This window comes from Dermacentor albipictus, unplaced genomic scaffold, assembly GCF_038994185.2.
Source record: "Dermacentor albipictus isolate Rhodes 1998 colony unplaced genomic scaffold, USDA_Dalb.pri_finalv2 scaffold_25, whole genome shotgun sequence".
In the NCBI taxonomy this organism is placed as follows: domain Eukaryota; kingdom Metazoa; phylum Arthropoda; class Arachnida; order Ixodida; family Ixodidae; genus Dermacentor; species Dermacentor albipictus.
Genome location: NW_027225579.1, coordinates 3,493,887 through 3,518,028, shown reverse-complemented (window position 1 = coordinate 3,518,028; position 24,142 = coordinate 3,493,887). Strand labels below are relative to the sequence as shown.

The 24,142-nt window shown below is 44.6% G+C and overlaps 1 protein-coding gene across 1 annotated transcript in view; it reads left to right on the top strand.

Moving 5' to 3' along the window:
* LOC135908433 (frequenin-1-like) overlaps positions 1–24,142 on the top strand; it is an 803,832-nt gene that overhangs the window by 695,801 nt on the left and 83,889 nt on the right. The window lies entirely within an intron of this gene.

Genomic DNA, 24,142 nt, shown 5'->3' with positions numbered 1-24,142 from the left:
CCGAAATATCCGCTTCGCTCCTGTTCCACTCAAACTATTACTATGTAAAACATTCGTACGTTCTAAACTCCAGTTCGCTTCACCCATATGGCACCCGTACACTAACTAGCTCACTAACGTAGTCCTTAGAATCATTTTAACACCGCTCAGCTAGGTTTATCCTCTCTAACTACTATCGCTTAGCCAGCGTTTCAAGCATGAAGCAACAGCTTGACCTGCATCTGCTTTCTACTAAACGTCGAATTTCTCACTTACGTGTGTTTGGTAAAGTACTGTAATTACTGTAATTAAAGTAAGTAACTAATATTGACCTAAAAATGACACTTTTTCGCTTCCAAGCCATTTGTTATCCCGCATTGATCATCGAATGAAGGTTGGGGCGCCTTAGTGTAAAAGCAATGCATACCTCTAAGCCGTCATCCAGAAAACAAGTCAAGGCTGGAATCACCTTCCCGCCTTCATCGTTGCTATCACAGATCAGGATGTGTTTATGTCGGCTATCTGCGATCATGTGCTGCCTCATTAGCGATTGTTTTTACTATTGCCACTCCTCTATGTAATGCCTATACGACCTTGAGAGTAAATTAATGAAATGAAATGCTTTTTTTATATTTAGCAATAATTTTTATATTAGCAATGTATAACATCTACACGCAAAGTGGCTTGCTGCTCTTAAGTAAGTAAGTAAGTAAGTAAGTAAGTAAGTAAGTAAGTAAGTAAGTAAGTAAGTAAGTAAGTAAGTAAGTAAGTAGTAAGTAAGTAAGTTGCTGTTCTTGTGTTTTTATGCGAGTCCTATCAGTTTATTTCTTCTTTTGTCTTTTTTGACATCTTTCTGTGAATATGCAAATTTCTTCGCTTGGTGCCAATATCTTAATCCCGTTATGCGTCGATATATTTTTACCGATTGTATTTCGTGATAAATTGTGCCATATGCACCCCTTACCCTATGCATCTTCGAAGGCATGTGAGGCCTTCCTAAATAAAGAAAATTAACATATGCGTTGGATTTGCGCAACTTTTTTTTCTGTGATTTTCCCAACTTTCTTTATTATCTCAGGCCATTTGTGTTGTTTCTGAACTTAAAGTCGCTCATTGTTAGCTTGAAAAGGCAGAATGTGCATGTGGCCTTTTTCTCCAGTGTTGTTTCCGCTTTTTTTTTTTCAGTGTAGAATGAGAAACCAGGTGTTTCTCTTCCGATTAACATTCCAGTCATTGCTATTTAATTCCTCACTCTTTTACTGGCTTAAATGATTTGCTGTCCTTCTTTTATTTACTTACCTTATTTATTTACTTACCGTTTTTACGTAATAATGTTCTGTCTGTTTCTTCTTTTTTTTGTCTCGTGGTCAATTCATCGCGCTTGCACATGTCGCTTTCTCGAGCACAGGCGAACGACAACAATAACCATAACATAACCTAGCATCAGCGGCAGTTACGTAGGGCGGATCCCGCGATCGCTGCAAACCGAGCACGAATTTGACGTGAGCCTGCAGGCAGAGATCGGCGGCCGTGGTCCCGCGAGCAGGATTAAAAAGAAGAAAAGAAAAAAAAGAGAAAAAAAAAGGAAAATGGGTGGCCGATTCCGCGATGAACGCAATGGGGGCAAAACGTACGTGCGACAAAGTCGTGCAGGCTGAGAGGGAGGCGGTCGATGCGGACGATGCGCGACGTCAAAAAGAATGAAGAAACTATGAAGACAACAGCAAAAAGAAAAACAATATGTCGCGGATGTAAAAGTACACGTAGTAAAAACAAGTGTGATGAGTCTGACGGCGAAAATGCAGTAAAACAAAAACAAAAGTAGTCAGCGAGCAATGTAAATTATGCAGCACCGACGACATCGAGCGCACTGGCGACACAACGTCAGGTTCAAAAAAGGAAGCGGGAGCGAAAGAATGTCACCGAGGAACTGTGCTGAGGCGGGCAGCAAAGAAAGAGATCAACCGGAGTTCTCACCACCACGACGGGTCGGCTGGGAAACCAAGGACAAAATGACTTCGTACAATGAAATTGTGAAATGGTACCGACTAGAGCGCAGGACTATGCCGCCACCTCATCCGGGCTTGACCCGTAAGGAGGCGGTTTTATACCGACAACTTCAAACGGGGTCGTTATTCACCCCGGTGCTGATGAGGCACGTGTGTCCAAGTGTTTATGAAAGTGATCTGTGTTGTGTGTGCCGAAAGGAAAGAGCCACTGCAGCTCACATCCTTTGGGACTGTGCTAAGAATCCGCATGAAGCTGCAACACTAACAACGATCCCGCCGCGGCTCGAGGCCGCAACGAGATGCTATGACCAAGATGTTCAAACCCAGGCCGTCCAGCAGATCTCGGCGGCCCTCGAAAGGCAACGACCGAGCGAAACCGGAGGGAGGCTGCCACCCCAAAGGAGGGGCAGGCGCGGTCGACCAAAGGGAATAGTGCGGCCGCGGCCGAAGTAGAGGCGCCACACGCCGCGAAGACGTCATGGCCGCGTCACGGTAACGCCTCCCTAACAGGGGAAGGCTAACCGTTCTGCAGGCGTTCAGAACAAAGTTTCGTCACTCACCGGAGTTCTCAGTGAAAGGCCCGCGTTTGTAACATAAATAAAGCGAGAACGGTGGAGCCGAGGAGGCCGTTGCTTGGTTAGTTTGTAGATCACGTTGCCGCTGAGCCGGCGCTTACGCCACGACGTGCGGTAGCCGCAGTAGTGACTCGCACTGGGTGAGCAATACTCCCCGAGCAGCGAGTGTCGTTACACGCGATTCCTTTTATTTTGGTTAGCCTTCGCCATCCTATAATCCTCTTTTTTTTTGCAATGGCTGCTTATTTCTTTTCCAAAAAAAAAAATGATGCAGTATAGCACTAGTGCGCAGCGTTATTCCTGTCGTGTAGATTTTTCGTGCGGGTCTGTGGCTGTTTTTGTGTGCGTCGCGTGCCTCCGTTGTTACTTGCATAGCCAATGTTTGAATGAATGATTGAATCAATCAATCAATTGACCAATTAATTAATGTATTTATTCTCATGTCTGCGTAAAGAAGGGGAGCTAAAGGCTGTTTGGCCTGATGAGGGCTTCTGCTCCTCCAGTAGGCTCTCACAGCGGCCATGTTAAATTCTTAGATTAGACACATACATGTGCGAAGAACAGATTATTATTAGCAGCTCAGCTGTCCTAAGTAGACCCTTCGCCGTCCGGCATCCGGTGTCACGCATGGGGCAGGGCCGGTTCCGGAGTTCACCGCCAAAGGGCGCGCCGAGAGTAGGAGTGGGACCCCGCTGGGATGGAAGCGGACGAATCAGAGCGCGTGCCGGGGGGGTTAGGAGAGGGGAATAGGGGCAGGTGTTTCGCCGGCATGCGCTATTTCGCCCCATGGATTCTGCTTGGCGCGAGCGGCAGCCCGAGCTCGCACGAGAGCAGCAGTGCCGACGTCACTTAAATCCCGAGCTTCGAAGCGAGAAGCGCAAGCAAAGCGGCAGCAGAGGGAAGCCGCTACCGACGAGGATTGAAAACAGGTCACGCAAGCCAAGCGCTGGTGGAAGCACGCCAACCCTCAATTTCAAGAGAAGGCAGCCCAGGCCAAGTGCCAACAGAGGCAAGCACACCCCCAACTTTAAGAGTAGGATGCCGAGCAGACGTCGACGCAGACAGATTACTCCCACGGAGCGTACCGATGGACGGTTCAAGAGGGACTTCCTGGACAGGTAGTGCGGCCACAGATGCAAGGTGTGTGACAGACTGATTTGATCACGACCTCATGCAACTGAAGATGTTGCGCAATCCGTAACCGAATCTCGCATCTAGCAAAATTACAACGAGACAAAATATTTTCATGGCAATCGCGCTACACAAGAATTCAAAGTCGAGCAAATGAGCTCCAGCTTCGCTGTTTTGATAGCTCTCATTGTGTCGAGCTGTATTTACTTTTATTGTTATTAATATTATCACTATTATTATTATTATTATTATTATTATTATTATTATTATTATTATTATTATTATTATTATTATTATTATTATTATTATTATTATTATTATTATTATTATTATTATCATTGTTGTTGTCGGTATTATTATTTAGTTAGAAAACATATACTCTTCAGAAGATAAGGATAGCGAAGAACAGGCTGGCTGCTGCCACAAGAAGTGGCACTATGCCTGCCTACTCTCCGGAAAGCAGGAGAAAGAAACATGGAATGGAAGATATGGAAATGGGAGAAATAGGAACGAAAGAGAAGATGGCAGATCTTAAAGAATGTAAAGCAGAACAATGACCGAAATAGAGCACGCCCGGTCAGTGCAGGACAACGCTACTAAACGAACGGTAAATATAGAAGACGTGATGTCTGAGGTCATTACATTTGGAAACGAAAAGAAATACGCTACAGCATGGAAACTAACGTTAGTACCTTAAAAAAAAAGTAAGGAGAGCGCGATTAGCTTTATCGCATCGAGAGGCCCAACCACATGGGTGCAAACATTCTTCGAGTGCCGTAGACCGCAGGCAGGCTAAGAAGAAGATAATCCCTCAAGAGCGACATGTGTTGCGCAGTGAAAGCGGGTCACTCAGCATCAGATGCTGAAGTGCCTCGCAGCAACCGCAAGAGGAACACGACAGACTGTCCAGACGTCCTCGTTGGGCAATTGGCACGTGCTCACAAAGCCAACACTTAGCTTGATTAGGCATGACGACGAGATAAAATCAGACGAGATGTTAAAACTTTGCAAAAAGCAGTGTTTTCATAAAAAATATGTACAAAAGCCAGACAGAACAAACATAAAGTAGGCTTAGTTGCTAAAGACGACTTTGAGTATAGAGAAAGAGAATAAAGAAGGAAGGACAAAGGAAACACTTCTCTGACAATGCTCAACTGTGTTCGTGTGACAATTTGAATGGAGTTACTGTTATCGGTTGTTCTGAGCGTTACTCAAGGACTGAATTGAACCATTAAACGGAAAAACAAAATCGACCTGATTCCAGACATATCTGCTGTTCCCCTTCGCAAGGAGGTCGCGTGCTCTTCATGCCACATGCGCCTACTGCTTTCGTTTCAATACCGGCAAGAAGCTTGTAGTCACAGCTATATCTGTGGTGACAGAGGTATGGATCTCCGGCTCCGCGAGCGCAAATATCGACTTTTCCCGCGAGGCATTTTGTTGACCGAGCAAGACTATAGGCACTGGCTCATCGATCTAGCGCACTGGGCCGCGGTATCGCTGCGGCGCCTTGCGTCGGTTCTGTTCGCATTCAACGAAATATATGTGAGACATGCGTACATTAACCGGCGCGCCAGAGTGGCAGTTCCGTCTTGTGCCGTCGGAGTCCAAATGGTCCGGCGTGACGGAACAGTAGCGAATTTTCTCGGACGCATTTGTCTTTTCAGGTCGAGACTGTCAGGCACGTTTCGTGTACGGACCACGAAAACTTGGTTCCGTTTTGCACTGGATGCGCAGCTGCGTCACTCTGTGACGAGGCACGAGCGCTTAAGCAGGTGAGCCGCGTCATGTAATCGTGGCAGAGTTCAACGCAATACAATGCCTGACAATCACTTCGCGAAAGGTGAGGAAGGACATGATCACCGGCAGCAATTCGTATTTTTTTTTATTTACGCTTCATTTGTCGGTATCTGAGAAATCTTTAACAAAGTGTCCTCTTGTTTGGAATGACGAACGTAGTATTACGGGAAACGCAGTACTTCTATGCAAAATCTGAACGCCTCACCGTAAGACATATTAAGCAAACTATATTTCTAAAGAGGCTGTTCACAGTGAAGACGCCGCAGGTGCCTCATGCACGCATGGCTGAGCACTGACAGCGATGCTCGAAGCACTCGAATAAGATGCCATGACTTGGTCAGCTTGTAGGCGACGTCGCTATAGCGACGTGTCTTGAAGGATATTGGGAAGCATCGAAACTATAATCTCTTCTGGCTATACCTCCTACACTGTAAATCATGGCTCCTCAATCTTCCAGGGAAACACTTTTTGTTTGAGTTCCTGGAAGCAGCGGTACTTCGGATCAACTCTGATAAGCGATGACAAAACAGAGACGAAGAACGATGTTTTTCTCGCGATTTAGTGCGTGGCTCATATGTTTAATGCATTGTTTGCCTTCAAGCTGGTGTCTACATCATTAGTATTATTGCACTAAGTAATGCGACATATTGCGTTGTCTCAGAAAAGAGATCACTTGTAAAAGATCATATATTGTACATTGAGATCAAAATCAAATTCAACAAATGAGACTAAACTAACGTTACAGTTGACAGTAGCAAAACACTGGATCAAACGGTGTATCATCGTGCAAATAAATATTTAGAGGTAAGTTATAACAGATAGTCATGCTCCTTGTCATTTTTAGTACGAAAATATATTTTTTTAAAGATCGCTAGTGACAGACAGCGTTGATAGACCTTTTCATGTGCACTTGTTAAGGGGGCAGAAATTGTCTGCATGAACCATCTGAAGGCTTAGGCTCACTAATTAGCGCTTTAAGCACTCGCTTTGAGAACAAGTTACGAATAGAAAATTCAAGACGAGCTGAAAGGAAATTATGTTTTCTTTCCAGAAATCGTTATGTCTATACCGCCACCTTCGACATATCCTGTCGAGATGATCCACCTGGAAAGAACAAACACGCACGCGCACACACATACACAGTACGTAAGAAAATCGAAGAAGTGTTTTAAACTTCCCGGGCAGAGAAAGACAGTTGTGGTGAATATACAATTGGAATGCACTTCATTTTAAGCATCTAGTACTGCGAAATGATATCTTCTTGATGTCCCAATACCGTCTAACGTAGTAGCCCTGCGCGGTGGCAAGGAAGTGAGGCCACGGTGGCCATCTTTTAATGAAAGAAAACCGATCCCAAGAAAGTGTCATTTAACCGAAGGCAATTTAGCGCGCTACGAACGCGACCGTGTCCCGTGAACCACCTATAGGAGCCGAACATGGATATGCTTTCTCATGCCAACTGTAAAGGGGGTGTCATAAGCAAAATGGCATATATTTATGCCCGCACAAGAGTAATTGACTGGAGGTGTGCCACGTCAGCGGCTGCCAAACGCCTCGAGGAAGCCTGCGCTTCCAAATAACTTCGATATGGACAGCGATGAACTCGGGCTAAAATGGCTCCTGCACGACGTGACATCGAACATTCTCGTGAAGGTGGTGCGTGCTGCACTGTCAAATCGAGAACGAATTTGCTGCCCTCCGGGAACTAGGGAACAAAGCGCAGCCAAATCGAAAGGACCTGTAGGCCACATATAGACAACTTCCCCAAGCGTCTTTCACATTTATGTGTAGCATAGAGAAGCCATATGAAAGCATGAGAAGAACATCCCGCGGAAGTGACGACCCACGAAGTGTGCCAGTCTTCACGCATTTCAAGCTGCAAACACTGTAAGCATACAACCTCATGCAAGCTATACACGAGTAGGAAAACCACGCGACACGAAACTAAGCTGCCATAATTGCCTTGCTTGAAGATTTCCGTATGAGGCGTAGGTGTTTCATTTTCTCCCCAAATGACCTTAAAACTGTTTCTTCTCTCGCGCGGTCGGAATGTAGCATACTGTGACAAAGCTGATGGCACTAAGGGAGGCACTCGCCCTCTACTTGATCCTTCTCGCTTTTTCGCGAGTGCCCTGGAGCTGATAACCTACGTTGCAGCACGGCTGTACCGCGAATTTTGTAGAATGATCCCGATATTTATGAAAATGGAGACGGGGCTATTCAACGAAGGCTGAGTACCCTGCGGGGCAGATTGTTTCATCTTCCATGATTCGTTTTACAGTCCGCGGAACATAGCCCTCTCCAGCTTTCTCATTCTCTCTCTTTTCCGAGGAGGTACGAAGAACCCGCTATTACGATCCACCTCATTAGCATTAACGACAGCGAAACCACCACGATGGCTCTGTCTGGGCCAGTATTAGGAAAGCAGGAGAAATACAGTACTATTCAACGCAGCAAAGAGAAAAAAAGAAAAAACAAAATAATATCCTAAGAGAGTACTGAAATGACCCTAAAACAATAAGAAAGAGAGAGAGCGAAACAACCTCAACCGTTATCGCTAAAAGCCCTATAGCAGGGGGAAAATTGAGAGGAAGAAGATATTACTGGGCCAGCACCGGAGAGCAAGTAGGCGGGGGTGGCGTGTGGCCCAACCTGCAACGTCCTCTGAAAAATTCAACGTTTTTTCAATTACTCTGGGGCTCCGCTGCGCCCATATATTCCTTTCAGCACCCTCGCGATAGGGTTTTCTATTTTTTGTTCTCTCCTTTCTTCTTGGCTCTACGTCTAAGTTTTCTTTTATAGCAATCTCACTGTGGTTGGAGTCATTTTTACGATACCTAAGCATCGCGCCGTTTTATAGTGACTCGCCCGCTAAGCAACCAGATTCACAGGTGGATGAAAGTGAGACCGTTATGAAACAACAACAACAAAACAACAACAAAACAAAACAACAACAACAACAATACCAACAACAAAAACGTGTCATGGGCAATTCAGTTTAGCAGTCGGTACAGGTATAATTTTAGGTCTACCGAAGTCTTCCATGGGCTTGCAGCTCAGAAACTTGGCCGTCGGAGCAATGCCTCCTGAAACCTTACTTGAGAATACAATAAAGGTGTTACCAAATAAAAAAAAGAACGTCATAGGGTTCTCAGATATCCATGTCAACTACACAAGAATGAAGCGTTGCATGCGCTATTATTGCTATGAAGCGAGAATTAAACAATGAATCAGTTATCGAGAACAAGGAAAACGTAGAAACAGTGCGGGTAACATGCAGGCTTGCACCGAGTTTGGGAAAGAAGACACTTAGCAAGAAAAACTGCACGCATGTGAGAACCCCTACTGTATCATTGCTTTCAGGGTCTTCATTAGCACAAATAAATTTCCCTGATTCAATAGTGAACTGGGAAGGCTATTTAAACACACGTGGAATCATCGACCTTCATTGACTTTTTTCATAAGCTCTCCTCAATACAACTAAATAAATATCTTCAGTGTTTACGCAAAAGCTGCCGCCTTTCTGACTAGGTTCGCAACAATAATTTTCCCCAAAACAACGAATCACAGCCATCGAACAAAATAAACAATCAAAATCACGTACTTTCCAATCCTGAAATAAGTCCTCCGTGGGTAGACATTACGCGGCACTTTTTGGCATTATTTTTATTAAGCGGTCGCTTTTTAGATTTACAAAACCCGCTGCGATTAAAGAAAGCAGCAAGCATAATACTTAATGTGGTACTAACTTAAAACGAGCACTAGGATTTTTTTAAAATCCTAATCGGCCCATAATTTATCATACATATTCAGACGATTGACACTTGCATTACGAGTATATGCGGCTTACAGTATAACGGGGCCCTGGTTACACAGCCCGTTTTATAAACCAAGCCTATTACATGGTATCAACGATTTAAAATACGAAGCTTGCGTCGGGCTGCTCCTGGGTCGGTCAGTATCTTGTATTTGTGCAGTACTGTCGTATGTATAGTTGCTTGTTGTCAAACGAATCACACAATTCTCTAATGCATCTGGTGACGGCGTTAAGTAAGCCTCATGCGGACTTCAAATAATTGAGGCACATTCCAGCTCCGGTCTTACTAGAGTGCTGTACACAAGAAGCTTTGTGTCAGGCGTAGCCATGTAGAGTGTTTTACGTATTAGGCCCTGTGTTTTACTCGCCTTGATGGTGATGTAATGTATTTGCTGATTCCATGTTAAGTTAGTTGATATGATGACACCGAAGTATTTCAACTGATTTACCCGCTCAGTGGCAGCCTTGTCGATATTACAGGAAAATTATAATTTCATGCGAGGTGTACTGAATGCTATTGCCTTGGTTTTGTTAACATTAATCTGCATTAGCCACATGTCACACCATTATGATAATGTAGCTAAATCAGCCTGCAGCAGAAGAGAATCATTAGGTTCATTAGTCTGACAATACGTGTCACAGTCACTTGCATAAAGACGAATTTGCGATGAGATATTAATGGGGAGATCGTTACAGTACAAAAGGAATAATGGGCCAAAGACGGACTCCTTAGGAACTCCAGATTTAACAGCAGTAGGTGAAGAAACAATGTTATAAAGTAAGACAGCCTGCAATCAATCGGGAAAAATTATGAATCCAACTTAAAATGCTTTCATTAACATAAAAAGTTTGAAGTTTTATATGTAGGCGGTGATATGGAACCTAGTCGAATGCGTCAGAAAAATTGATGAATACAGCATCAATCTGGGGACCTAATGAGTGAATACCCGAGTGAATATCTGTGATGAGTTCGAAGAGCTGCGTTTCGCAGAATTTCCCTCGCTGAAAGCCATTCTGGTTCGGAAAAAGTAGATTGTCATTTACTAAGTGTTGCATGATGTCACTGCACAGAATGTGCTCAAGAATTTTACATGGTATTGACGTTAAAGATAAAGGTCTGTGGTTACTGCAGTCGTCGTGATTGCGGGATTCGTAAATGGGAATGACATGCGCGAGCTTCCAGTAATATGGCAGGGTGCTGTCATTTATAGATTGCTGAACAAGCATGTGGAGAAAAGCGGATGAGTGTGGAGCAGTAATTTTTCGTAATTTAGAGTATATACCGTCACGACCAGGACTCGATTTATAAGGAAGACGGTCTATGGCTTTTAACGCTCCCTCCGGAGTCACGACCACATCCAGCGTACTGACATACTAAGAATAATCCAAGATAAATGATGGGGACATATGTTCTTTGCAGTAGTAAACATGCTGGCAAATGACTTATTGAGTTGGTTAGCTGTCTTGACGAGGGAGAGCGGCTGGCCTGCGTCCTGTAAGTTAGGCTGAGTTCCGGACTTTCCAGGGTTAACTATTTTCCAGGAGTGCTTGGAATCAGTTCTTAGAATTCCTGGTAGAGTGGTATTGAAGAATGAACATTTAGACGTTTTTATATCAGTTTTACAAAGACGTGCAATAGCTACGGTGTGGTAAGCATGTTTTTTGCTTCCTGTTAACCTCTTCAAACGCCGCGTAAACCAAGGCATTTTCAGGCTGGCAAAAATACAATCTTTCAGGATCAACATATTCCTTACGCGCCAAATTATGTACTTAAATAGGAACCTATTTTCCTCAACAGAACGGCTTCTAAAGAGATGCTTTAAAGGTGACAAGGAATCGTTAAGAAACCTACTGAGTGTGGAGATATTTTCTTTACAATAGACATAAATAAATTATCACTGGACTAGTTTCTCGTGGAAAATAGTGCTAAATTGACAATTAAGGTATAGTAATTCGTGGTCACTGATTTCATCTAGAACATTAGCAGAAATAGCGTCAGGATGCGCAGTACATACAAGATCAACAATGGCGATGTTGCGTGTGGGCTCTTTAACAATCTGGTGTAATGAAAACAGGTTCAGAGTGTGAAGAAAATTGTGAGATTCGTGTCTGTACGAGCTAGAGCTGATAACGGAATTATTGCTCCAATCGCTTTAGTTGAAGTCTCCTGTTAAAATGATAAGGACGCGCGGAAACCTCTTTCAGAGGTCTTCTAATTCAGAGGTCGAGCATAAATAGAAATTAGAATGGGAACTGGAGGAAGACAGCAAATTGCGATAAGAACGGAAGAAGGTGATGAACTGGAGAGTACAGTGACCCAGCAGGTTTCAATGGAAGATAACGGCACAAGCACACTTTCAGAGTGAACTGATTTTCACACAGCCACATCAACACACCACCGCGCGCTGTAGTTCTGTCTTTTTTGTATATGTTGAATTCAAAATGAATAGTCAATACACAGTCTGGTACATCACAACTGAGCCATATCTCAGTGCCTATTCAAATGTCAGTTGCACGCGTGGTCATAGAAGAGACAAAATCACCTTACATAGATAAAATACTGCGGAAGTTAGATAACAAAAAGCAGAGCGGAAGAACGTTTTTCGGCTTGATTTTATATTTTACGGGCATCGCTTTGTCGTGTTACAGCGAGCGAGAGGTGCAGCGTGGAATGAGATTACATGTTTGCCAAGGGGACGACAGTGCCAGAGGCACAATCAAAAATGTATGTTTGGCCGTTAGCTGAAAGATTGTGAAACTTCAGCCGCACTTTTTGCCCCTGATCGCAAACACTGTTTTCCGAAATCCCACAACCATTGTCGGATTGCATGCATATTAGACGAGAAGTCGTCCTCATGCTACACTTTCTGATACTTATGGTTTTTCAATTTCGACGAGTTCGCGAAAACTTCCCGTTTGGTTTTGAAGCTCCGAAATCGGATGATGATCGGCCTGCTGAAACAACTTTTCGGACGCCCCAGACGATGCGCGCGTCCAATGTTTTCTACTTCGAGACCCAATTTGCTTAAAAAGAAATTTCGAACTTTTTTTTCGGTTTCATCCCAAGTCAGCGTTTGCCCTTCTGGAAGTCCTTTCACAATCAGGTGATTTCGCTTATATCTGTTCTGTAGGTTATCTAGGGGGCCCGATAGCTGGTCTATTGTTATTTTCAATAAATTACTCGTCGAAGATGTTTCGGTACCAGTCATTTTCAACCCGTCCACGTCTTTGACGGCAGTTTCAAGAGTGCACACACGTTTGGCAAGGTCCTCAATTTCTTCCGCAATGGCATTCAGTTGATCATTTGTATCCTTTTAGAATACAACATTCCATGATTCTGAAGCTTGTAGTTCCACGAGAATGGCGCAAAGAATTTTGCTATCACGAGGATCAGGGTAGGGCGCCACGCCGCTACAGCACAACAAACTAGTGACAAGGCAAGTAGCCAGAATTACGCAAGATTTAGGAACAGGGCAGAACAAAAGATAAGCGGTGCAAACATTTGACCGGCGTAAGATGATTCTATGGTGAAAACATGTGAACGTGCATATATGAGAACCGTAACTAGAAAGATCGTTGCCCATGATTACCAATCCGCGTTTGCTAGACACAGAAAGAAAGCCCCTGCATTTGCGATCAGCAGTCCAAAATCAAGATCTTTTCCTTAGCAGAAAAAAAAAACACTCACCCAGAAGTGAGCGCGGAAGAATTAACGATGCAGTGGTATGGTCGCAAATCCCCATGCAGACAGCGAAGAACGCTACTTGATCCCGAGCAGGTTGAGATTAGGACAAGCGAATGAAGCGCCTTCGCGATGATGCTCCATGTGCCGATTCGGCACACGCGCGACTGTGTCAGCACAAGCATACGCCGCCGGGATGTTGTCCGTTGAATGAACTGCAGTCGAAAGCGTCCGCGCCGTAGTAACCACCAAGTCAACCGCGCCTGCGTAGATGCTACGGTTCGCACACTTCGGGCAAGCCGTACGGGACTCACTGGTGTCTAGGCAGGGCACTCATCATCATCATCATCATCATCATCATCAGCCTAGTTACGCCCACTGCAGGGCAAAGGCCTCTCCCATACTTCTCCAACTACCCCGGTCATGTACTAATTGTGGCCATGTTGTCACTGCAAACGTCTTAATGGCATCCGCCCACCTAACTTTCTGCCGCCCCCTGCTACGCTTCCCTTCCCTTGGAATCCAGTCCGTCACCCTTAATGACCATCGGTTATCTTCCCTCCTCATTACATGTCCGGCCCATGCCCAATTCTTTTTCTTGATTTCAACTAAGATGTCGTTTACCCGCGTTTCTTGCCTCACCCAACCTGCTCTTTTCTTATCCCTTAACGTTACACCTATCATTCTTCTTTCCATAGCTCGTTGCGTCATCCTCAATTTTAGTAGAACCCTTTTCGTAAGCCTCCAGGTTTCTGCCCCGTAGGTGAGTACTGGTGGGACACAGCTATTATACAATTTTCTCTTGAGGGATAATGGCAACCTGCTGTTCATGATCTGAGAATGCCTGCCAAACGCCCCCCAGCCCATTCTTATTCTTCTGATTATTTCCGTCTCATGATCCGGATCCGCAGTGACTACCTGCCCTAAGTATATGTATTCCTTTACGATTTCCAGTGCCTCGCTACCTATCGTAAACTGCTGTTCTCTTCCGAGACTGTTAAACAATACTTTAGTTTTCTGCAGATTAATTTTCAGACCCACCCTTCTGCTTCGCCTCTCCAGGTCAGTGAGCATGCATGGCAATTGGTCTCCTGAGTTACTAAGCAAGGCAATATCATCAGCGAATCGCAAGTTGCTAAGGTATTCTCCATCAACTTTTATGCCCAATTCTTCCCACTCCAGGCCTCTGAATACCTCCTGTAAACATGCTGTGAATAGCATTGGAGATATCGTATCTCCCTGTCTGGCGCCTTTCTTTATAGGGATTTTGTTGCTTTCTTTGTGGAGGACTACGGTGGCTGTGGAGCCACTATAGATATCTTCCAGTATTTTTACATACGGCTCATCTACACCCTGATTCCGTAATGCCTCCATGACTGCTGAGGTTTCGACTGAATGAAACGCTTTCTCGTAATCAACGAAAGCTATATATAAGGGTTCGAATATATAAGATGGCTGCAAACCTAGAAGTGCGAACTGAAGAATTAACGATGGAGTGGTATGGTCGCAAATCCCGATACAGACAGCGACGCACGGTATTTTATCCCGAGCAGGTTGAGATGAGAAGAGCCGAATGAAGCGCCTTCGCGATGATGCTCCATGTGCCGGTTCGGCACACGCGCGACTGTGTCAGCACAAGCACACGCCACCAGGATGTTGTCCGTTGAATGAACTGCAATCGAAAGCGTCCGCGCCGTAGTGAGCACCAAGTCAATTGCGCCTGCGTAGATGCTGCGTAGATAAAGAAATTGTTGAAAGCGTGAGGCAAAAGAAGTCCGCTAAATTCGTTTTCATTCATGTGGAAAGTTATCATAAGTATCACGGGTGTTTTGTTGCAGTAAAAAATTCAGTTTCCGCACGATTACGTCCGATTGCTGTAATACAATACATATATGAAATAGGCATCACGAGCTAGTTTGTTTTGTTTTTAGATTATTCCTGTATTTACCGAAGTACCTTTTCATCTTTTGATTGTACAAACTGTGCGTACAATCTGTCCTTATGCTTGATCATTTGCAGCAAGTCGGACGTAATCCAGTGTTTCCGTGCCTTTGATGGCGTGGCTGTCTTCCTTAGTGGAAAATGTACGTCGGTGATGTGCGTCGTAGTGATGAAGCTAAAGTATCACTAGTATGTGCATCGGAAACGTGGTTCCAGGTCTGTTGGCTAATGCGGAAAAAGACGATGCGAGATTTTTTTTTTCGGAATAGATTGTGTATAAATTATTTGCCTCTTCTTTTGATTAAGATGAACAGCCTTATCAACTATCATGATGATTGCAAGATGATCACTAAAGTCTGTATAAACTACGTCAGATGTTATTAAATTACAGTCAAAATTTGTAAGGTGTACATATAATAAAGATTGACTTTCTCAAGTGACTCGCATCGGCTTTGTTTCTACGCCAAAACTACGTTAGCAGCAATTATTTACTGGACTTCTTGGCATTGTATCAATGAAAGCATATTTATGGCAATATTTCCACCTAAAACCATATCTATTGATTGATCAGATGTATAGCTAAAAATTGTTTCAAGAAATTTAAAGCTGCGAAAAATGGCACCAGATGGTGGCCTGTAAATATCACAGAAAAGTTTGTTGGAATTTCGTAGAGTGAGCAGCTCGTAAGCAGCAGTTGTCGTGTAGTCTGCGTATATTTCGCACGATACTGTTCCTTTAAGCAGAAGCGCGACGCCGCCTCCCCTGTTATATTCGCGGTTTTGATAGAAGCACTGACAGCCAGGTCGGTTTAGTATAATCGATGCTGGTGCGTACCGGGTATCAGGCAACATTATTGCTGAAAGTAACCCTCCGAAAGTATCCAGTAGAACAGCTCTTTCATGTTCTTTCTTTGTTAAAGACCTAACATATATATTAAAATAGCAAGGATATAGCTTCACTATATCCTTGATTTCATTCGGCTGAGAACCCACGCCGGGAGACTAACAAATTTTAGATGCCTGCAGGTGCAACTACACAAGTCGATGCCAATCATCAAACTAGGTGATCGCTATGACTGCTGAGGTATCTGTTTTGCGCGCAAATATTTTGCCATTCCGAGTCCATGCCTACTTCCACTGGTACTATTTTTTTGTATTTGCCGCACCCAACAGTTTTTTTCGTGGAAGGGCTCAAGTACTCATTAATGAAGATGGGGGTCTTTGGTTCAAGTTCAATATCCCCTGACGTTATCCTCTGCTTTCGAGCTTTCTCAAGAAAGCAGTCATGGACTGGTCTACGAACAAACTGCGCCATTATATTTGGAGCTTCTGTATTTCCCATTGTACGAACGCGGCGACAGAACTCAATGTCTCCACTTTCAAGGGGCATCTTAATTGCCTTTGCTATCTTTTTTGTGATCTCCATGACATTTTCACCCTGTTTCTTTCAAACACTTTTCACTTCGACGTTATTACACCAAATGTTCTGTTCATTTTGTAGAAGGCTGATTTCGAGCTCTCTAACTTGAGCACACAAAGCGCCTTATTCCTTTTGTAGACTTGGCACCGGTTGCTCTTATTTCCCCATTTTCCAACTCAATTTGGTTCACGGACTTTTTATTTCTTCATAACTCGTTTCTGAAGCCTAGCCTGCTCTTCATCTCGCGGATGTCCTCTCTTATGTCTCTTTGAGACTATCCCGCTATTCGCGAAATCTTGTTTAAGTTCTCGTTTCAGTTCTTCAAAAAGTTTAACATGTTCCTTTGACATTATCACTGGGTAAATGGGAAAATGAGCTTGCAGTTCGGATAATGCTGTGACAACAACGGTACACACGAGCAAGTACAATTGATAGTTGGTGCACAGCAGCAGCAGTCACGACAAATGTAAAAGCTCTCAGGCTAGTAGGCAAAATTTGATCAACCTCAGAAGGCACACCAAAGCGCTTAGAAAAGTGTCTGATCGCCGTGACTGCTGTTGCCGAGTAACGCGTCGATGCGTTCTTCGCCAGCATTTCTGGTCTCCGCCAGGAATCCGCGCAGGCGCAGTGCACTAGGCCAGGAAACGCTGATGAAGCACGTGGTCCGATGACAGTAATCGTGTCCAGCGGTCGCCGAAGTCACACCGCTCGCAGATATAGGCTGGCCGGCACCTGAGAATGTACACCAAAGCTCTTAGATGAACGTACGATCGCCGTGACTGCTGCTGACGACTGAGCAATGCATTTCACTTGATTAAACTTTGATTTAGCTGTGATTATTATACTAACGCATACAATCATCGTTGAGGCAGGTGTGAAGGCTGTGCGTAGGTCGGTGGCTAGAAGTGACTGTAAATATGCTTGGGTAGACACGCATCGTTTCATCGTGTGCCCCCTGTTGTGCCACATGGAAAGCGCAAGTCCTTGACATGCAAGGAGACGCCGCGAACATGTGCAGCGTCGAAGCCCAAACAGACAGGGCACAAACGCGGTCGCTACATTGATCTCGACGTTGCGCCGCTTGTTGCATTTTGGACCTTCTGCAGTAAAGCAGTTCGCCGGGCGATATCCGGGGGTGGTGAGGCGCAGCTTGGCGACGACGGCTCAAAGCCGCTCGCTACCGCGCAACGCTCATAGAAGACGGTCCACCCTCACACGCATCCATGGCCAAACTTGCACCATAGAATAAAGAACCAACTTTACAGAAGAGAAACTGTACCTTCCGCAGTGGTACAAAAATGAGCAGTGGTAGCGCATGGAACTTAGCGGGGCGGACGCCAGATGGCGTTGCTCAACCTGGAATATCAAAAGTAGAAAGCAGACCGTTGTATGTGGCCTTTTTTAGACATTACAGGAGCCTATGACAACGTAGACCGCAAACACGAAAGCAAAGGCTTAGGTGACGATCGTCTGCAGATTTTGAAAGAGATCTACCTTGAAAATACCGTTTGCATTAAATGGGATGGGATGAGGAGCGAGGAGAAAGTTTATATCAACAATGTACTGAGACAGGGGTGCCCTTTATCCCCACTGCTGTTTATGATGCACATGATGAGGATGGAGAGGGCGCTAGAAAGAAGTAATATCGGTTTTAATCTCTCATATAAACAGGCGGGTACAGTAGTAGAGGAGCAGCTTCCAGGTTTTTTTTTTACGTGGATGATATTGTGGTGTTAGCTAACAAGCAAAGTGATTTGCAACGTATGGCTAATATCTGTGGGCAGGAAGGCAGCAATTTAGGTTTGAATGTTATGCTACAAAATCAGGTGTTATGTATTCAATGGAAACAGTGAACAGACAGTGGCGATACAGGGCAAGGAAATATCTCGGGTGACAGAATGTAAATACCTTGATATATGGATAAACGAAGGCAACAGATATATGGAAACAGGAAAAAACTATAACAGTGAAGGGGAAGAGAAATTCGGGCAGCCGTAACGAAGCACAGAGCGCTATGGGGATGCAATAGGTATGAAGTCTTCTGAGGTATGTGGAAAAGTGTAATGGTTTCAGGACTTACTTTTGGAAATGCGGTTGTGTGTTTTAAATTAGGAGTTCAATCAGGACTCGATGTGAACCAAAGGTCAGTGGGTCACCTCGCATTGGGCGCTCACGGGAAGACTACAAATGAAGCTGTGCAGGGTGATATGGGCTGCACTAGTCTTGAAGTGACGGAAGCTCGCAGCAAAATTGAGTATGAAGAACGACTGAGGAATGTGGAAGAAAGTGAATGAGCTGAGTGAGTGTTGAGGTATCTGTACAGGAAAAACAATGATTCACAGTGGAGGAAAAGGACTAGGAAGCTTACCAGAAAGTATGTGGACTGTAGAGTGGGCCACACAGCAACAAAGAACGTCAAGCAGAAAGTCATAGAGACCGAAATAATCTCATGCGTGGTGGCAATAGAAGAGCAACCTGTCATGGGTAACTACTTAAGGGGAAAAACGAAATTAGGAAAGAAAGAAATTATAACTCAAAGTGAAGCTCATTACGTTTCGAAGCGAGATCGGGATGCCTTAGAACACGCGCCTATAATGCGAGATATAAGAAGGAAGAACAAGTATGTGCTTGCTGCAGTAAAACGGAAACTATGGAGCATGTTTCATTAGAATGTGAAGACGTCTACGCAGTGGTCGATTTAAGCACCACTGGCCTCCTTGAAGCCTTGGGTTCAGCGAGAGCAGGAGAAAAGTAAGCATGTCCGCAATACGAATTAGTAAGAGGCGATTGGAGAATTGGTGGAAGTTGGGAAACGACAAAAAACGGAGACGTACAAAAGCACAGTTCGCAATAGAGGATCAGAAAATGTGGTTGTGGAATTTCATAGTGTTTTTCTTTGTTTTTTAAATGTTTATCCTAGGTAGGATATTAGGCAGCATAATAGCAAGAGCTTGGTGGCGCAACCCACCACCCCTTACAAAGGGGACGCTCATAACATCCATCCATCCGTCCATGCGGAAGCGGTTTATTTTAGAGCAAAATCCAATATGGCCGCTTTCCGCTGGTTGCGTGCGCTGGTACGCGCCGGGCTCGCCATGCGACCTATGGGGCATGCCTCATGGCCTAGGCTGCCCCGTAGCGGGTGCGTTCTAATTGCCAGGAGGCCGAAGAACCTCTACTGACGCCCATACAAGCGCACAAGTGAGTGAACAAGACGTGCGACTTTATTGGCAGAAGAAAAGCAGTGCACCTTCTCGTACAAGAGCAGAAATAAAACTTGCATGTCGAGATGCGCTGAGAAGCTCGCTTACTAAGTCACACATGGCTGTCTGGTAACGAGCGACAATCAGCAGCGCAGGCAAATTGGACGGTGCCCCACCTGTTTTCATAGACAGTCGCCGTAACTTACATTGCGAAGCGATCAGGTGACGCAGGCATCTGCTGCCGCAGCCAACAGAGCGACATGGACTAACCGGCATTTTAGCGTTACCTCCTCTCCAACCTGCACGTTTCGTTTTGTTCTTTCGCGTGCCGCTAATGTGTAACTGGCGCTTGGTGCCTCACATTCTCAATATGGGTGTTTGGGCACCATTTCGCAGCCACTTTTGCAGAGGCTTTTCCACCCATGTGGCTTTCAACTTCATGCACTTCGGATCATGTAACAGCGTATGCTGGTCTCCGTTCACGCCACATCACGTCTGATGAAGGCCCACAAGCACAATTCGCCCACTGCTGCAGCATGAATGGTGAAACGGGGATCCTCAGTTGCGGTGTGTGTAAATTGGGAGTCATTGTCGCTGTGTGGAGTGCAGGAGCAGCTGCTTACCCCATGAGACTGTTGCCCAGTGCAGCTGACCTGGTGGCCACATCCAATAAACATAATACGGCAACCATGATCAAATAACACTCGGCATTCAACCACCGCATACGGTTCAGACAATACACTGTACATTGGCTGAGATCCACATGAAAACAGTGAGGATTCACGAACCACGGGTCCCTTACAGAACACTCAGCTATCCGACTTCAGGCACACTGCTTGACTTCGTCGCACATGGTGGTCTAGCAACGAGTTAAGACCAGCGGCACAAGCAGATTGGACAGTGTCCCACCTGTTCGCATCGACTGTCCATGTAAGTTCCATTGCGAGTAAATTGGGTGACGCACGCATCTGCTGCCATAGCACACAGTGACATGAACTACTTGGCATTTCATTGTTACCTCCTTTCCAACCTGCAAGTTTCTTTTTGTACTTTCGGTAGCCTCTAATGTGTTGCTCAGACTTCGTGCACCACCGACTCTCAATATGGACATGATCTGTTTTGTGGGAATCGACATTTTGCAGGCCTTTTCACCATGTGCATATCAACCTCATACACTTTGGACCATGTACCCAGGTGTGATAGCCTCCGTTGACGCCAAATCATGGCCGAGGAAGGCCACAAGCAAAATTTGCACATGGCTGCAGCGGGAAAGGACGGAGCGGGGCGCATGAATCACGGTGTGTGTAAACAGGAAGTCTACTGTGCGGACTGCAGGAGCAGATGCTTACCTTGAGAAGCTGTTGCCCAATGCAACTGACGAGGCCGCCACATCCGAAAAATGTAAGACGGCAACCATCACCAAATTGTACAGTATTGAAATAAGACTATGGAATCAAATCACTTCAGCATATATCTAACATAACGCATTGGCACAATACACTATACATTGGCTATGATCCACATGACAACAGTGAGCATACATGCATACGAGCCGTTTACGGCAAATTCAACTGTCCGACTGCAGGCATAGTGCTTGCCTTCGTCGCACATGGTGGTCTGGTAACAAGCAACAATCAGCAGTGCGAGCAGATTGAACAGTGTGTCCTACCTGTTTGCATTGACAGTCGCCACTGAAGTTGAGCAACTTGCATTGCAAAGCAATTGGGTGACGCAAGCATCTGCTGCTGCAGCCGACATAACGACATGAAGTACCCGGCATTTCAGTGTTACCTCCTTTCTAACCTTCAGATTTCTTTTTCTTCTTTCGCGTTCCGCTAATGTGTAACTCACACTTGGTGCCCCACATTCTCTTAATATGGGCATGGTCGGTTTTGTGAGCACCACCATTTTGCAGCCACTTTCGCAGGCCTCTCGACCCATGTGGATATCAACTTCATGCACATCGGATTATGTTAACACGTATGATAGTCTCCGTTGAAGCCAAATCATGGCCAAGGAAGGCCACAAGCAAAATTCTCACACGGCAGCAGGAGGAAAGGGCGGAATGGGGAGCAGCAATCACGGTGCGTGTAAATTCAGAGTCCATATATCGCTGTGTGGACTGCAGGAGCCGGTGCTTGCCTCGAGAGACTGTTTCCTAACGCAACTGACCTGGCTCCCATATACGAGAAACGTAACATGGTGACGAGTACCAAGTCGGACAGCAGCGAAACAAGATTCCGCAATAAATCACTTCAATGTAGCTTGCGTAAAAACACAGGTTGTCGAGCAAGACTAGAAATTGTGAACGAGACTAGGAATTAAATATGGGAATGAGAAACCTTGCATTCAAGAAAGAAACCACTTTACCTTGGAAATACTGAAAAACAAAAACATTTAGAAAAGTTTAATGCTACATAGGGCACAGTGCAAATGTTAATGCAAGATACACGGAAATGCCGCATCAGCTATTTCAGGAGAAGAATTGCACATGGCAACGTACACCAGAAACTACTGCTACACATATGTTATGCTACTAGACAGGGACTGGTATTAAGTGTGAGGAAGGAACTGGTTGAACTTCAATGTTTAGATGAGGAAGAGTAACGATCTTTAACAAGAATGTCAAATAAAGAAGCTTACATTTATTAAAAAAAAAACTATACTTGGTACTAGTGGTATCTCACAAGGCCAGGAAGCTCATTAAAGAAGGGCAAGCTGACGGAACTCCTTTGGCCAGCGTCGTCTGTGCTTCTTCAGATTTTGCAGGCACTTCTGAAGACACAGAATTTTTGTTGTTGAGGTACCGGGATGACTCGGCCAATATCCGTGCTGGTGGAATGATCGCAGAGGCTATTTTCACTCTTGACACAGACGTCTGTAGACTTGATATCTCACTCAACTACTTCTGGAACGACTTCTTTGTTCGTGGTGTAAAGCCTTGCGAGTTCGGCTCGAGCCCCTTCCTGTTAGTGTGGATGGGGGCTCCCGTGATGACGAAGATGAGCTTGGCACAGACTCTGTTGGGGCAGAACAGTGACACATGAGATACAGCAGAGATTATCCAAAGTCATGTAATGTTTTCTTTTATGTTCGAAGCAATTATGCTGAACTGCAAATAAGAACAAAAGTTCATATCATGTGCTACAAACACGTTACATGTATCTCAAGACTAGCAAGCCAATGCAGCATATATAAAGCATATTTATTTCTGAACCAGGTGTTGTTTACCTTGTAGTAGCAGCCAAAGTCCACACAATGACCTTGTTGTAGCAGGCAGCAGCTTCTATTTAGTGCGTTGAGTGCGTTGCGTTATACTGGTGCCGTCTTCATTACTGCATGTATAAAGCAGAAATTTTGGCTGCATCAGAAATTGAATAAGCACAATTTTCCAATATGAAATGCGAGAAGGCGTGACATATACATTGTAATGGTTTGTGACTACAGAACACATGCAAATGTACACTGTTTGTTCTAGGGTGCTTAGCAGCATGATAAATTAATATTGCTACTCTCCATAAAATTGATGCCTGCCTAACTGCAATGCATGTCAACAGCCTAACTATATTCAGATCGCAAATGAGAACATTTGTGTGCTCATGTATACACTAGAAGAGATCACACTGCTTGTTTCACAAGCAAATGCATGAAATACATGAAGCTATTAGAAATGATGCATTCTTTTTCTGCAAGAACGTGATGCACCGCTTGACTACAACAAAAGTAAATGCCCTCAGGTAAACCAAACTGAACAGCAAGAACATTTGGAACCAATGCGTACGAAATATGAGTGAATTATCATGCGTACAGCTGTTTGATACATTAAATTCAGTACTTTAGCTTCAGTTTATCAAAGGGTTATTCGGTTCTGTGGACGAAAGTACTTGCAGACGGACTCGAAAAAAATACATTGATAAGGCTACTGTGTCACCCATGGCTACGGCTACAATGAGATAAAAAAATGTGACGCGCGTTCCGATATCGCTTTCTCTTTTGTGAATTCACAACTAAAAGTTTATTCCGGAAACAGCAACGGAGGGTCTCGACTGCTCATATGTAATGCAGCATCTATTTCGTTAACTTCTCTCCGCCTGTAAATTAACGACAGCAATATAACATAAGGATTAAGGCAGCGATATTAAATGACTCACCGGTACTGCTGTCCTCAGTCACAGAATACGGTTCCCGTTTCGAAGCTAATGCATGGCTCACAACCGAAACGTAGGCTTCGGGCTTGCATGTCCTCTTGCAAACACGTCAGTTCACCCTCGGGTAAATAACGGGAGACATCGAAGCGCAATAAATTAGTTTTAGCAACAAAGAAGCAACCAGTCTAAATGTGCGAACGAATGAATCCGTGCCACCATGCATTCGAAAATACCGGTAAAAACTTTAGATCCAGGCCAGAGGTCACGTGGAAGATCGATGATGCTGAACGCAATTTGCGTTTATAATGACAAAAGCAGTAAACTTACTAATGAAAAGTACAGTATCTAATTAGCAATGATAATGGTATCGCCTATTTTATGTAATAAGCATGCTTCGGTAATTGTAGGAGAAAGTTTGTAAGAAAAAATGGTGCTTAT